Source organism: Budorcas taxicolor, chromosome 2, assembly GCF_023091745.1.
Source record: "Budorcas taxicolor isolate Tak-1 chromosome 2, Takin1.1, whole genome shotgun sequence".
In the NCBI taxonomy this organism is placed as follows: Eukaryota; Metazoa; Chordata; class Mammalia; order Artiodactyla; family Bovidae; genus Budorcas; species Budorcas taxicolor.
This window is the reverse complement of record NC_068911.1, coordinates 153,109,591-153,125,184: the sequence shown is the minus strand read 5'-3', so window position 1 is coordinate 153,125,184 and position 15,594 is coordinate 153,109,591. Positions and strand designations below refer to the sequence as shown.

At 40.8% G+C, this 15,594-nt stretch overlaps 1 pseudogene; it reads right to left on the bottom strand.

Annotated features, from left to right (window-relative positions):
- Positions 1–3,511: 3,511 nt before the first annotated feature.
- LOC128061097 (40S ribosomal protein S6-like) overlaps positions 3,512–15,594 on the bottom strand; it is a 96,602-nt pseudogene continuing 84,519 nt past the window's right edge.

Genomic DNA, 15,594 nt, shown 5'->3' with positions numbered 1-15,594 from the left:
TCTTTCTCCAGGGCATCTTCCCAACTCAGGGATCGAACCTGCGCCTCCTGCTTCTCCTACATTGGCAGGTGGATTCTTTACCATTGAGCCACCTAGGAAGACAAGGGATCTGGAATAACACTGACTAGGCTTTGAGTCTAGCTCTGTCTTTTCCCAAATGGGCAACTTTGGGCAAATTTCTCATACTCTTTGACTTAAGGATCTTCATCTGCAAAATGATAATAAGCGTATCTACTGGAGAAGGAAATGGGATTGCAAAGAATCAGGCGTGACTGATCGACTAACACACACACACACCTTCTTTATAGAGCATTACATGAAACAAAGGCAAAAAACAAAGTGCATTGTATTGCGCAGGGAGCATTCAATAAACTGATAATAATGATAAGGACATTAATAATAATGAGACAGGCAAGAAGGGAGTGGCAGGAATCAGGGGTGGGGTTGGCGGCACTGCTTCATCCTGCTCTCAGCCCACCCTCCGGTGCAGACACAACAGGGGTTGGGGAGCCATGGTCCCTTCTCTCCTCAGGGTCGCACACCCGCCTCAGCTGGCTGCCAGTTGTCAGCTCCACCTGCAGGCCTCAGGAGAGACCATCTGGACCTGGCATTTGACACCACTCACAGCACAGAAAAGACCAGAACTCAAGGTCGAGCAATAGCTCCAGCGGTCCCCTCCTTGACAAGGGCATGTGTTTCCATTTAGAGCAGGCATGTTTCTCGAGAATCCTTGTCCCTCCCCACGCTTGGAAATTTCCTGAGGGCTTATGCTTGACCTCCACACCTGGGGCTGCTGAGCCGGCTTCCTGCCGTTGCTGCCTGCCCTCTGGCCTGCCCATCAAACCCCTGGTTGACCTCTGGAGGGCCAGACCGCAGAGCGTGTGTGCCCTGTGGCCTCCTCGTTTCTACACTCTATCTGACCCAACACCATGACGTCTGTATTTGCCCTCAGGCTCCCTGCCGACTCTTTGTAGCCCTTTGCAGCAGTTGAACATGCTCCAGTTTTGGCGTTTTGCCCAGAACAGTGACCCCTAAGATGCCTGGGGTCTGTCCACCAATGCCTCGTCACTCACTGGCAAAATGGATCCATTGACCCGTCTAGCCTAGCCCTGCTCTCTCAGTGGTCTCATTAGGACACAGAACATAGCCTACTGGAAACTTCTCCAACTGCCTTGATCTGAGTAGCTCCCAAGTGTGTGATCCCTTCAGTCTAACCACGAAGAGCATCAGTCATTCTGCTTTAGTCAAGGACACTGAAGAGAACTGTTCTCCCTCTAATGAGTCCTCCTCCCTTATCCCTGCTTGTGGGAAGGCAAATGGTTGGGGCATTCTTTCCTTTGGGGTCAGCAAGAGTTCTCTATGAACATGCTTCTTTGTTCTTTGTGATTTGATTATATTCTTAAAAAAAAAAAAGTCAAGTAGGCTTAGTGTCGAGTTAACCCTTTTGGGTTATATATTAGTTGACAATCCTTAATACCAAACCATTTATTCTTCATTTGGTAGGCATCGTGGCAGTGGGCCAACTGCAGTGGAAGGAACAATGTCAATCTACTCAGGCTTTTCTTGGACTGAATATTGTGCTAGAACCATGTAAGCTGCTCTTGCTCATCAAGAGGGACTTACACCTGAGCTGAGATGACCCAACTGGCTTCAAATGTGTGTCTTCAGATACTGGAAAATGATTCCAAGCCATAGGCTTTTCTAACAAGATGAGTGGTAGTTACAGTGTGGTCTGGGCAATCTGATAGTTCACAGGTATCGCTGAGCCGTCTACAATCTCAAAGGGTCTCAAAATGTGATAATGTTGAAGTAATCTTACTTTACTCATCAGCAGCATTCAACACAGTGATCTCTCCTTCTTGAAACATTTTCTTCACCCCACCCCGCCACCCTGGGACATCATTTTATCGATTTTTCTTCCACCTCACAGGCTCATTCATTTCAGTCTCCTTGCTTCTCCTCCTCATAAGCCAGACTGCCACATTTTGGGATGCTCCTTAGCTTTATGTGGGGGGAAATCTTCCATTCACATCTTCAGAATCTCACTCCACTCCCGACTAGTAAAGTAATGCTCAAAATTCTTCAATCCAGGATTCAGCAATACATGAACCATGAACTTCCAGATGTTCAAGCTGGTTTTAGAAAAGGCAGAGGAACCAGAGATCAAATTGCCAACATCCACTGGATCATGGGAAAAGCAAGAGTTCCAGAAAAACATCTATTTCTGCTTTATTGATAAAAAGCAGAATGCCAAAGCCTTTGACTGTGTGGATCACAATACACTGTGGAAAATTCTGAAAGAGATGGGAATACCAGACCACCTAACCTGCCTCTTGAGAAATCTGTATGCAGGTCAGGAAGCAACAGTTAGAACTGGACGTGGAACAACAGACTGGTTCCAAACAGGAAAAGGAGTGCGTCAAGGCTGTATATTGTCATCCTGCTTATTTAACTTATATGCAGAGTACATCATGAGAAACGCTGAACTGGAAGAAACACAAGCTGGAATCAAGATTGCCGGGAGAAATATCAATCACCCCAGATATGCAGGTGACATCACCCTTATGGCAGAAAGTGCAGAGGAACTAAAAAGCCTCTTGCTGAAAGTGAAAGAGGAGAGTGAAAAAGTTGGCTTAAAGCTCAACATTCAGAAAACGAAGATCATGGCATCCAGTCCCATCACTTCATGGGAAATAGATGGGGAAACAGTGGAAACAGTGTCAGACTTTTATTTTTGGGCTCCAAATTCACTGCAGATGGTGATTGCGGCCATGAAATTAAAAGACGCTTACTCCTTGGAAGAAAAGTTATGACCAATCTAGATAGCATATTCAAAAGCAGAGACATTACTTTGCCAACAGTGGTCCGTCTAGGCAAGGCTATGGTTTTTCCAGTGGTCACGTATGGATGTGAGAGTTGGACTTTGAAGAAAGCTGAGTGCTGAAGAATTGATGCTTTTGAACTGTGGTGTTGGAGAAGACTCTTGAGAGTCCCTTGGACTGCAAGGAGATCCAACCAGTCCATTCTGAAGGAGCTCAGCCCTGGGATTTCTTTGGAAGGAATGATGCTAAAGCTGAGACTCCAGTATTTTGTCCACCTCATGCAAAAAGTTGATTCATTGGAAAAGACTCTGATGCTGGGAAGGATTGAGGGCAGAAGCAGAAGGGGACGACCGAGGATGAGATGTCTGGATGGCATCACGGACTGGATGGACATGAGTCTTGAGTGAACTCCGGGAGTTGGTGATGGACAGGGAGGCCTGGTGTGCTGCGATTCTTGGGGTCGCAGAGTCGGACACGACTGAGCGACTGAACTGAAATGAACTGAACTGAACTGAACTGAATTCTTCCAATACTTCTGCCCAAGAGTAATGTGAAAGTCAGCTCTTATAGAAAATTGGGAATTCATCTTTGTGACCCAGAATATCAGTTTGGACAAAGCAAGGACTAGGGTGAACATGTATTATTATTATTATTATTTGATCTTATTTATTTGTCACTCTTAGAACATCTCATATCTGGCATTTTTCTTTGGTCTCCTTCACTCTCTTGGCCAAAAGTTTAGCACCCTCTTCCTCTTTTTTCTTAGAATTCTGTCTCTTCAGAGTAATTTGCTGATATGTAGTTGCAAAACATGTCGAGTAAGAGATGCTGAATCTTAAGTGCTTTGGTCCCAGGTTTCTAACCTTCTTTGTTTAGGGGCTTTCTTATAACATACTGGCAGACATCATCTGTTTTAGAAACACTGAAAAGTTTGTGGATTCTGCTAGCTCTTTTGGGCTCCAGGTGAAAAGGCACCGTAGTATCGGTGAGTCCTTTAATATTCTTCTCCCTTTTTTAATGATGACCAAATTGAAAACACTTAGGTTAGCATTTATGATGCAACTTGATACAGATTTGCACTTTCTTTCTCCAGTCCTTCCTGGTCTGTAATAGGAATGCCCCTTATTTTGTAGCAGGCGGACTCATCCATAGGTGAAGACGGTTTTCTTCAAAAGGAAACCCTGCTTGTCCTTCCCACCACTGATTCAGACCACAGCATTTAACCCTTCTGTTTTTCACCCAGAGAGTCAGCAGCAACTTCTGTGGCCATAGATGCACTTCTCTTAAAAGGTACAAAGTTTTTGCTCATCATCCTCTTCAATGAGTTTCTGACCAGTGGCCAGGAAGGAGATGGGTTGGGTTTTATTCTGAAGCAGTCTACCACCTCTGAGGCACTACAAAAAAGATGAGTAAATGTGTATTAAGCCGTGAAGCTTCTGATTTTAAAAATGTGACTTGTGTTAAAACATATTATTTTTATTATGGGAAAGATCCCATGAATCTTCTTTCCATTCATATCCACATACACATAATCAAGCAGAAGAGAGAGGCAATGATTGACTTGTTTTGTGTCCTAGATATTTCACCTGAACTATCCAGTAATGGCAGGGAAAAGGGCATCTCTGTTAAGAAAGAAGTAATATTTCTTCTACATTAGTCAGATAATCCTGATTTTACTCCTCACTTATTTTTTTTATTTTTATATTTAGACATTTTAAATAGACTTTATTTTTATACCAATTTTAGATTTACAGGAAAATGAAGAAGATAGTTCAGAGAGTTCTAATCTATGCTACACTCAGTTGCCCCTATTATTAACATCTTATATCAGTATGGTGTACTTCCCACAATTAATGAACAGATGATGCATTGGTTTTAACTTAAGTCCATACTTTACTCAGATTACCTTCTTCTTTTCCTAACATCCTGTTCCTTTTCCAGGTTTTCATCTAGGACACAATGTTGCATTTAGTCATCATGTCTTCTTAGACTCCTCTTGGCTGCAAGAGCTTCTCAGACTTTTCCTTGTTATTGATGACCTTGACAGTTTGAGGGAGTATTGGCCAAGAATACTGTAGGATGCCCCTCTGCTGGAATTTGTCTGAGGTTTTTCTCATGATTAGACTGGGGTTATGAGATTTAGAGAGGAAGATTGCAGAGAAGTGCCATTTTCACTTTATCATATCAAGGTTACATACTATCTACATAGCTTATGACTACTGATGTTGACCTCAATCACCTGGCTGAAGTAGTGTGGGTCAGGTTTCTCTACTGTAAAGTTACACTATTTCTCCACCCCCCCTCCCTTTCCATGCTCTGCTTTTGGGGAGAAAGTCTCTATATACAACCCACACTTAAAGAATGATGGGTTATGCCATCCTACTCCTTTAGGTACATGCATAAATTAGTGTGCTCAGGACATTTATCTCTTCTCTCCCACTCATCATTTTATTTATGCATTTATTTATATCAGTAGAGACTCATAGATATTTGTCTCTTTTTTGAACTACTATCTACTACTACCTTAATAGTGTTTTGGTCAAATTATTCCAGCTTTTGGCAATTGGGAATTTTAATCTGTTTTGGTGCCCCTCTTATTGTGTGTGTATGTGTTTTAACACTTCCTTATTTTAGGACTGACAAGAAGCTTTAGGCTTATCTTGTAACTTTCTTGCCCCAATCCTAGAATCAGTCATTTTTTCCAAGAATCTGTGGTTCCTTTAATTAGAGAAAAATATTAGAAACCAGCATCTGGATGATAGATGTGCTCACTGATACTAGGCTGCCCTTTCTTTATGTCTGTCTGCTTATTTAAGACAGCAAAGAAATATATATGTATACATTAATCTGTGTATATATGCATATCTATAAATATTTTTATAGAGGACCACCTGTAATCACATTTGCTTTTTCTATACTCATACACACAATGAAAGAGATTCACATAGCCACTCCCATCCCAACACTAAGCTTCTGTGTGTGTGTGTGTGTGTGTGTGTGTGTGTGTGTGTGTTCAGTTGTGTCCAACTCTTTGTGATCCCAGGTACTGTAGCCCTCCAGGCTCCTCTGTCCATGGGATTTCCCAAGCAAGAATACTGGAGTGAGTTGCCATTTCCTTCTCCAGTGGATCTTCCTGACCCAGGGATCAAACCTGTGTCTCTTGTGTCTCCTGCCTTGGCAGGCATATTCTTTACCACTGTACCATGTGGGGACTAACACCAAGCTTAAACCACCTTAAAATCAGGTTTGGGGCAAGCACCTCTTAGTATCAGACACTGATATGAACATCTCTGCCCTTGGATAGTTTCTAATCTAGTGGGAAAAATAGATATATAGGCACACAATTTCAATGAAATGTAGCAATTTGATGATCTCATGGGAAATATACAGATTGCTGAAAAAAGTACACAGTAAATGAGGTCAAGTATGAGGATGTATAAATGTGTTAAGTGAAACTAAGGAAACTGGACTTCATTCTATAGGTGAATGGAGATGATTGCAACATTTAATGCAAGATCAAGTATGCATGAACCCAAGCCAGGTAGACCATTTACAATTTCCTGGGTATTAAAGTGTCAAGATCTAATGGAAGAGAGACATCAAGGCTAAAAATCATAAAATCTCCTTCCTTGTATACTGTTGATTTTCATGTTGGTAGGAATGTAAAGATGCTGCTCATGTGTGAAAGCAATTATTTATTTAGCAATTACTATGTGACAAGTGTTATTTAACTCTAGGAGACAGGCATTATGATGCATGCCATTTAGCAGATGAAGAACTGAGTCTCAGAAGGTAATGTCTATCATTTAATAACAATAATTATGAACATCATATGTTAAGATAGACTATATATTAATATTATGCTTATAGATAAATGTTGATAATTATTAATATTTTATAGAAAGTAATAGTATCACACAGCTGGGAAGTAGCTGAAAAACCTTTAGAACACATCTGCCTGATACCTCAATATTATTCACTTTAACCATCACTTGGTATCAGGAAAGGTTGAGCTTCCTGTATACACGTTTCTTCTCAAGAATAGAAGGGCTTAGCCAATTCCAGTGTTTCGCTTTTTATTTCTAAGAACAAAAAAGGGTCTGTTGGTGGAGGCCTGGTAGTGACCTCTCTAGATTAAAAAACAATGGCTTTTGGAGGATAATAAATGGAATGAAAACAATCGTCTCTTTTTGAAATAGGTGCACCCTGACCAAATGTTTCTGTAAAACGTTGGAGCTAAACCATTTCCATCTTTTATAATGAGTAGAAATGGGCAGATAAATCAGCTGGGAGTCTGTAGCCCAGTCCACAGAGGTGGAGTGTCAACCTGGTCTCCCTCCTCTGTTTGCTGGGATTTATGACAGGAGAGCAGGTCCCATCATTCATCACATGTGTCTTCAGAGGAATTCTGGGTAAGATCAAGTACAGCCTCTCAGGGTTCAGAACTGCAGTCCTACTACTTTGTCTGCACACTGTTAAGACAGACCAAGGAAATACCCAGGAGAGGAGTGAAAAATTCAATGAATCTAATCAACACTTTGTGCTATAAGAGGATCAGATCTTCAGAAAGCATTTGCTGTTTTGGTGTTTGCTTGGAGGTATGTGGCATCCTGCAGACCCATTCAGAGAGATTAGCATTGCTCTCCTCTTTAGCTAATTGGGTTATTTGGTGAATTCACAAAGATTGGACTTGTGCTCAGCCCAGGTAGAAGAGAGAATATAAAACACTTTAAGAATTCATACTGCAAGCCTAGGCACAAAGAAGGCATAAGTAAGTAAGTAAATGTTAGTCACTCAGTCATGTCTGACTCTTTGTGACACCATGGGCTGTAGCCCACCACACTCTTCTGTCCATGGAATTCTCCAGGCACAAATACTTGAGGAGGTTGCCATTTCCTTCTCCAGGGGATCTTCCCAACCCAGGGGTCGAACCCAGGTTGCTTACATTGCAGGCAGATTCTTTACCATCTGAGCCACCCAGAAAGCTAATAAAGTAATAAAGACATTTTATTGGGCTAAGCATGTACCTCCTTTATGATTAATAAGAGCAGAAGTGCAATCCCTTTATCTGTGTAGCATAGAGCTCCCTATGTAAAAGAAAGGCTCAGCTTTCCAACTTGCTTCCCACTTATTTGTGTGTATATTAAGCCCTATCATGCCCTTCTCTCCCCAGAAAGGAATTTAGGGTGAATATGACTCCTATAATTTCTAAGGCCACCATGATAAAGCAGGCTTGTTCAACTTGGCAGCTAACTGCTACCACACAGGATGGTTATGAGTAATCTATAGGTTAGGCTTTGTGTGCTAATCTTATACAAATGTGAAGGAATCTAAATTACCACTTATTTTAAATGAATATGTTCTTAACCTCAGTCTATTAGGAGAAGAAAGACTCTAAAGAATGGAGAAAAGTGGTACTTCTCTTGATAAGTGAGCTACGGGGTGACCAGAGAAAGTGGACAAATTAATGTTTCACCATTTGAACACAAACCAAACCAGGGAAACCCAGTAAAATTCTCAGACCCTTCTTTTGTCAAATATTTTGAAGTTTTTCGTTTCTTTTTTTTTTTTTTAATTATACAACCATAATTAATGCAATGAACTGTAATGTGAGTTCAGGTTCAGGAATTTGGGTAAGCAAGTTTGGGGTCACACATAAGTTATGTCACAGCTTCTAACCTGACTGGCCCTGATTTAATAAGACCTCATAGTCACATCCTCCTGTGCACTCAACTTGCAACTGCCTGCTTCAAGAGACAAGGCAATTAGTGACAGAGAAGAGTGAGAGAATTACTGCATTCCAAACACATCTGGGGTAGAGGAAAGGCCTTCCACCCCAGGATGTAGCCAGACAGAGGGGTGCCCACAGGAGGGAAGAATGAAAAATAGTCTTGATTTATGGCTTTGCAGTAACCTGATGTGGAAAGTTAAAGCATGCTATTCACAAAAACCTTTGTATCGCCTCATCTCCCAAGGTAAGATGGGAATTTTAGGAGGGAGTTTTCTGACAGTTTTTGCTGAACTAAATCATAAGGTGTTTCATAATTCCATGTCAGTTGATTGTGCAATGGAACAGCTTTTACTTTCCTGAAACACAAGCGGCACCTAACTCTGCCCTCTGAAACATTTATCTGCTTTGCAGCCAGCAACAAAAACTAAGTATCCAGCTGGACTCAAGAACCCCACAATGACTAGTATTTAGACTTCTCAGAGAAGAGCTTGGGCCAAGCATCTACTTCATATTGTTGTTATTGTTTAGTTGTTCAGTTGTGTCTGACTCTTGTGACCCCCCTGACTATAGCCCACCAGGCTCCTCTGTCCAAGGGATTTCCCAGCCAAGAATACTGGAGTGAGTTGCCAGTCACTTCTCCGGGGGATCTTCCTGACCCAGGGATCAAACCTGTGTCTCCTGCGTTGGCAGACGGATTCTTTACCACTGAGGCACCAGGCAAGCCCCTACTTCAGATTGCATTTCTATTTTCTGATCTGGGATGATTTTGTCCAAATTCTCTGTTTCATGTAAACATATTCTGAAATATCAGTACTCTAAAGAAATGCCCGTTTTGTCCCTAAAAATATATAGAACTCTCCTTGGCTCTCTCGCAATTTCATATTTGTTAACAAAGTTCAGGGCTATCGGGATCGACTAGCAGTGGGTGAGGCTGATTCATTTTCCAGGTTTGAGAGGAAGAAGGACTATTGCTTTTTTCTATCATTTCCCAAACCCTAACCAATATTTATTTAGTCCTCCTCTTTTGGGCATTGCTGTGAAGGTGGCCCTGCACTCGAGTCAGTCCTTAAGCATCAGAACCCTGAGGATCCTCACGTTCCCTTCCCACCCTTGGACAAAGCCCTAGGCTCTTGAGAATAGACCCCTTATTCCTACCCAGAGGACTTTTTCATAGTGGCTGTCTTCTAATTAGCTTTTTTAAATGGGGTATAGTTGCTTTACAATCTTGCATTAGTTTCTATTGTACAGCAAAGTATATCAGCTATACTTATACATACATTCCCTCTTCTTTGAATTTCTTTCCCATTTCTGTCACCACAGAACCTTAGTAGAGTTCCCTGTGCTATACAGTTATTCTCATTACCTATCTACTTTATACATCGTGCTGCTGCTGCTGCTGCTAAGTCGCTTCAGTCGTGTATACGTCATATTAGGGTATATATGTCAACCTCAATCTCCCAGTCCATCCCCCTTCCCTACTTAGTATTCATAAATTTATTCTCCACATCAATGTCTCTATTTCTGCTTAGCAAATAGATTCATCTGACCATTCTTCTAGATTCCACATTTATGTGTTAGCATATGATATTTGCTTTTCTCTTTCTGATGTACTTCACTCTGTGCAACAGTCCCTAGGTCCATCCACATCTCTGTAACTGGCACAATTTTGTTCCTTTTCTGACTGAGTAATATTCCACTTTACATACGTGCCTCACCTTCTTTATCCATTCCTCTGTTAATGGACATTTAGTGGTTGATCAGTTCAGTTCAGTTCGATTCAGTAGCTCAGTCCTGTCCAACTCTTTGCGATTCCATGAGTCGCAGCATGCCAGGCCTCCCTGTCCATCACCAACTCCGGGAGTTCACCCAAACTCATGTCCATTGAGTCGGTGATGCCATCCAGCCATCTCATCCTCTGTCGTCCCCTTCTCCTTCTGCCCTCAATCCCTCCAGCATCAGGGTCTTTCCCAGTGAGTCAGCTCTTCACATGAGGTGGCCAAAGTACTGGAGTTTCAGCTTTAGCATCAGTCCTTCCAATGAACACCCAGGACTGATCTCTTTTAGGACAGACTGGTTGGATCTCCTTGCAGTCCAAGGGACTCTCAAGAAACTTCTCCAACACCACAGTTCAAAAGCATCAATTCTTCGGCACTCAGCTTTCTTCACAGTCCAGCTCTCACATCCATACATGACTACTGGAAAAACGATAGCCTTGACTAGAAGGACCTTTGTTGGCAAAGTAATATCTCTGCTTTTTAATATGCTGTCTAGGTTGGTCATAACTTTCCTTCCAAGGAGTAAGCATCTTTTAATTTCATGGCTGCAATCACCATCTGCAGTGATTTTGGAGCCCCAAAATATAAAGTCTGACACTGTTTCCCCATCTATTTCCCATGAAGTGATGGGACCAGATGCCATGATCTTCGTTTTCTGAATGTTGAGCTTTAAGCCAACTGTTTCACTCTCCTCTTTCACTTTCATCAAGAGGCTTTTTAGTTCCTCTTCACTTTCTGCCATAAGGGTGGTGTCATCTGCATATCTGAAGTTATTGATATTTCTCCCAGCAATCTTGAATCCAGCTTGTGCTTTTTCTAGCCCAGCATTTTTCATGATGTACTCTGCATGTAAGTTAAATAAGCAGGGTGACAATATACAGCCTTGATGTTCTCCTTTTCCTATTTGGAACCTGTGTGTTGTTCCATGTCCAGTTCAGTTCTAACTATTACTTCCTGACCTGCATGTAGGTTTCTCAAGAGGCAGGTCAGGTGGTCTGGTATTCCCATCTTTTTCAGAATTTTCCACAGTTTATTGTGATCCACACAGTCAAAGGCTTTGGCATAGTCAATAAAGCAGAAGTAGATGTTTTTCTGGAACTCTCATTCTTTTTCGATGATCCAGCAGATGTTGGCAATTTGATCTCTCATTCCTCTGCCTTTTCTAAAACCACCTTGAATATCTGGAAGTTCACAGTTCACATATTACTGAAGCCTGGTTTGGAGAATTTTGAGCATTGCTTTACTAGCATGTGAGATGAGTGCAATTGTGCAGTAGTTTGAGCATTCTTTGGCATTGCCTTTCTTTAGGATTGGAATGAAAACTGACATTTTCCAGTTAATGGTTGTATCAATTTATATTCCCACCAACAGTGTAAGAGGTTTCCCCTTTCTCCACATCCTCTACAGCACTTATTATTTGTGGATTTTTTTCCATGATCACTATTCTGACCAGTGTGAAGTGATACTCCATTGAGTTTTGATTTGCGTTTCTCTAATAATTAGTGATGTTGAGCCTGTTTTCTTATGTTTGTTGGCCATCTGTATGCCTTCTTTGAAGAAATGCTTATTTAGGTTTTTAATCTTATTTTTTTTTAATCAGATCGTTTGTTTTTTTGATATTGAGCTATACCAGCTGTTTGTATATTTTGGAGATTATCTGATAACTATTGGAACATTTGATATCCTTTGCTTCAGGTCAGGTATTTTTCTTTCACCTGGTCTCCCTCTTTCAAGCTTAAGCAGGGCCACCAATTTTCATTTCCTCCATATCCCAAGGCTGTCATCTAGTCTTTCCCCATTCATATGTCTACCTTCAGCTTCCTGACTCTCAAAATAAGTCAGAGAGTTTATAGAGGTTTGGCCACAACTTACAAGAACACTCTCCAACATGTTCCAGTAGAATGGAATGATAATGACTTGCAAAATCCAAAGTTAGCACTCCAAGCAGCTGGAAAGACAAAGATGTCGCTGCACCCAACATCAACGGTGACCTGGCATGTTAAGGCCACCTCTTTTCCATCTCTTCTTTCTGATTGTTCTGGATGTCAAGATCATGCTATCTCACAATATTTCTCCATTTCATAAGAATGTAGAAGTCCACAGCACATGAGTTTTATATCTTTCCGCCTCTGCCATCAAATGGGATTTTTGTTTCAACTCCATAGACTCCAGATTTAGAAATTCTTGTGAAATGATTCTTTGATATAGCCAGAATCCACACTAGATATGAAGTTTGGTTTTGCAGAAGAGTACCCAGGATAAAAGGGAAATGTTGTAAGACATATCATAAATATCTTTTCCCTCTACAATGAAGCTTAGATATTAAAGACTAGTGTTTTATTCCTAGAAAAAAAAAAATGGAGATTCTGCTGCAACCAGCCAAGCTTACATAGCATTTAAGGAATGTTTCTATTATTTGGAGAAAAAGTCTTCACTTTCTAACACTTGTTTTATACAAAAAAATAATTATTAGGATGCATGTATCATTGAAAGAAAGTGAAAGTCACTCAGTCATGTACAGCTCTTTGCAACCCCATGGACTATACCGTACATGGAATTCTCCAGACCAGAATACTGGAATGGATAGCTGTTCCCTTCTACAGGGAATCTTCCCAACTCAACAATCAAACCCAGGTCTCCCACATTGCAGGTGGGTTCTTTACCAGCTAAGCCACCAGGAAAGCCAGGGAATACTGGAGTAGGTAGCCTATCCCTGCTCTAATGGAGATCCCTTCTCTATCCCTTCCTTACCTGGGGATTGAACCAAGATCTCCTGCATTGCAGGGGGATTCTTTACTAGATGAACTACCAGGGAAGCCTACATGTATCATTGGAGTGCCTCAATGTCCATTGCAGCACTATTTATAATAGCAAAGACATGGAAACAATCTAAATGTCTAACAGATGAATGGATAAAGAAGATATGGTACATATATACAATGGAATATTATTCAGTCATAAAAAAGAATGAAATAATGCCATTTGCAATAACACATGTATCCAGAGATGTATCTAGAAATTATCTAGAGATTCTCTAGATGTATCTAGAGATTATCATACTAAGTGAAGTAAGTCAGACAAAGACAAACATCATACGATATCACTTACATGTGAAATCTAAAAATGATACAAATGAACTTAATTAAAAAGTAGAAATAGATTTACATACTTAGAAAACAATTTTATGTTTATCAAAAGAGAAAGTTAGGGGGAGGGAGAAATTAAGAGATTGGGGTTAGCATATACACACTACTATGTGTAAGAAAGATAGTCAACAAGGACCTACAGTATAGCACAGGGAACTCTACTCAATACTCCATAATGAACTAAATGGGAAAAGAATCTAAAAAATAATAGACATTTGTTTATGTAAACTTAATCACTTTTCTGTACACCTGAAACTAACCACAACATTGCAAATCAGCTATGTCAGTCACTCAGTCCGGAGAAGGCAATGGCACCCCACTCCAGTACTCTTGCCTGGAAAATCCCATGGATGGAGGAGCCTGGTAGGGTGCAGTTCATGGGGTCGCTAAGAGTCGGACACGACTGAGCAACTTCACTTTCATTTTTCACTCTCATGCATTGGAGAAGGAAATGGCAACTCACTCCAGTGTTCTTGCCTGGGCCTGGTGGGCTGCCATCTATGGGGTCGCACAGAGTCAGACACAACTGAAGCGACTTAGCAGCAGCAGCAGCAGCAGCGGTCTCTCAGTCGTATTTGACTGTTTGCAACTCTATGGACTGTAGCCCACCAGGTTCCTCTGTTCATGGGATTCTTTTGGCAAGAATACTAGAGTGGGTTGTCATTCCTTTCTCCGGGAATTCTTCCTGACCCAGGGATCAAACCTAGGTCTCCTGGTTTGCAGGAACCAATATATATTTTTTGATTTAAAAAATACTTTAAAAAATAATCATCAACCTATAGCTAGGATGCTTAGAAGTCTACTACAAGTTGTAAATCATTATTATATGTAAAATATTAACTTGACGGGTTTTTTTAATGGCATATAGAATTTTTTTTTAGCTCAGGATAATCATATATAAGTAAGAAAGCTGCGGTAAATTAAATTTGCTTCAACTCTTTGGGTAGAAAAAGACCAAAACACAACTGAAAAACTAAGTTTAAAAAAAGAAGGGATTTCCTTATATTTAAATAATAGAGCTTATTATATGCCTCGAAACCAAGACTGTCTGTGTGTACCCCCTTGGAACATACTGGCTCCCACTGTGGAAGGTGGATGAGCAAGAGGGGAAACACCGCACAGACGGTCTCATGGGTCCCCACTCTACCAGTTCAAGTTAGCCTTCACTTATTAAGCACCATTTTTACGTGTGCAGCATTTCATCACTCAAATTTTCCTGCTTGTCAACCTACATGTCCTATCGTCACCCTTAAATGAATTAACTCTTTCAAAATTAGATTTGAGATAGCACTAAAAAATCATACTGATACATATTAAGTTTGATTCGCAGCTCACTCTGCCATCATCAAACAGAATGGCGAGTAAGAAAAATGTTGAATGAGCACATCTCTTCCTTAAATTTTTAGTAACTGTCAATTACACTGAGTAAAGGGAGCGGTCTATAGTTCACAAAAATACGTAGTATTCAATAATGCAGTTGTCCCCACATAATATTAAGAAAGCAATTCTATCACATTAATTCAGCTTAGATCATATTGAGAAGAAAAACTCATCCCGGGGGAATGTACTTATGAGGGTCACCATCATAACATTTAGATAAGTTCATGGATAACAAGTCCAAATGAGACCAGTCTGGGCACTGCTTCCTGAAGACAGCACTGATTTAAATATTAAATACAGTCTTGATTTAAATATTAGTGCTCCGCATTCTGAATAATGGAAGGGACTCTAGTTTTTCCTCTCTGTACAGTGGCCTTCTTGGTTATATGACTATGGAAATTCTTCCTTCTAGGAAAAGATAGGCTGATAAAATGTCACCACTATTCTTTAAATTTGGTACAGCAGGTCCTGTGCAATTCCAGTCCCAGAAGATAATTAATAAAAAGCATAAGAATGGACAAATGCATGAAGTGGTCTTCAAACCCTTTAAATCTTGCTCTATGTTATGAGAAATGATGCATGCTTGCGATTCTGTGCCATTATCCATTAGAAGAGGAAGTCCAACTCTCAGCACCATAGTTAAGAATGGAAAAATTAAAACTTTATTTCATCTTGTCAATCATTTTATTGCCTTAGGAGGGAGGCAGGTCTTCTTGACCCTGGAGAAGCAGTAGTCAACT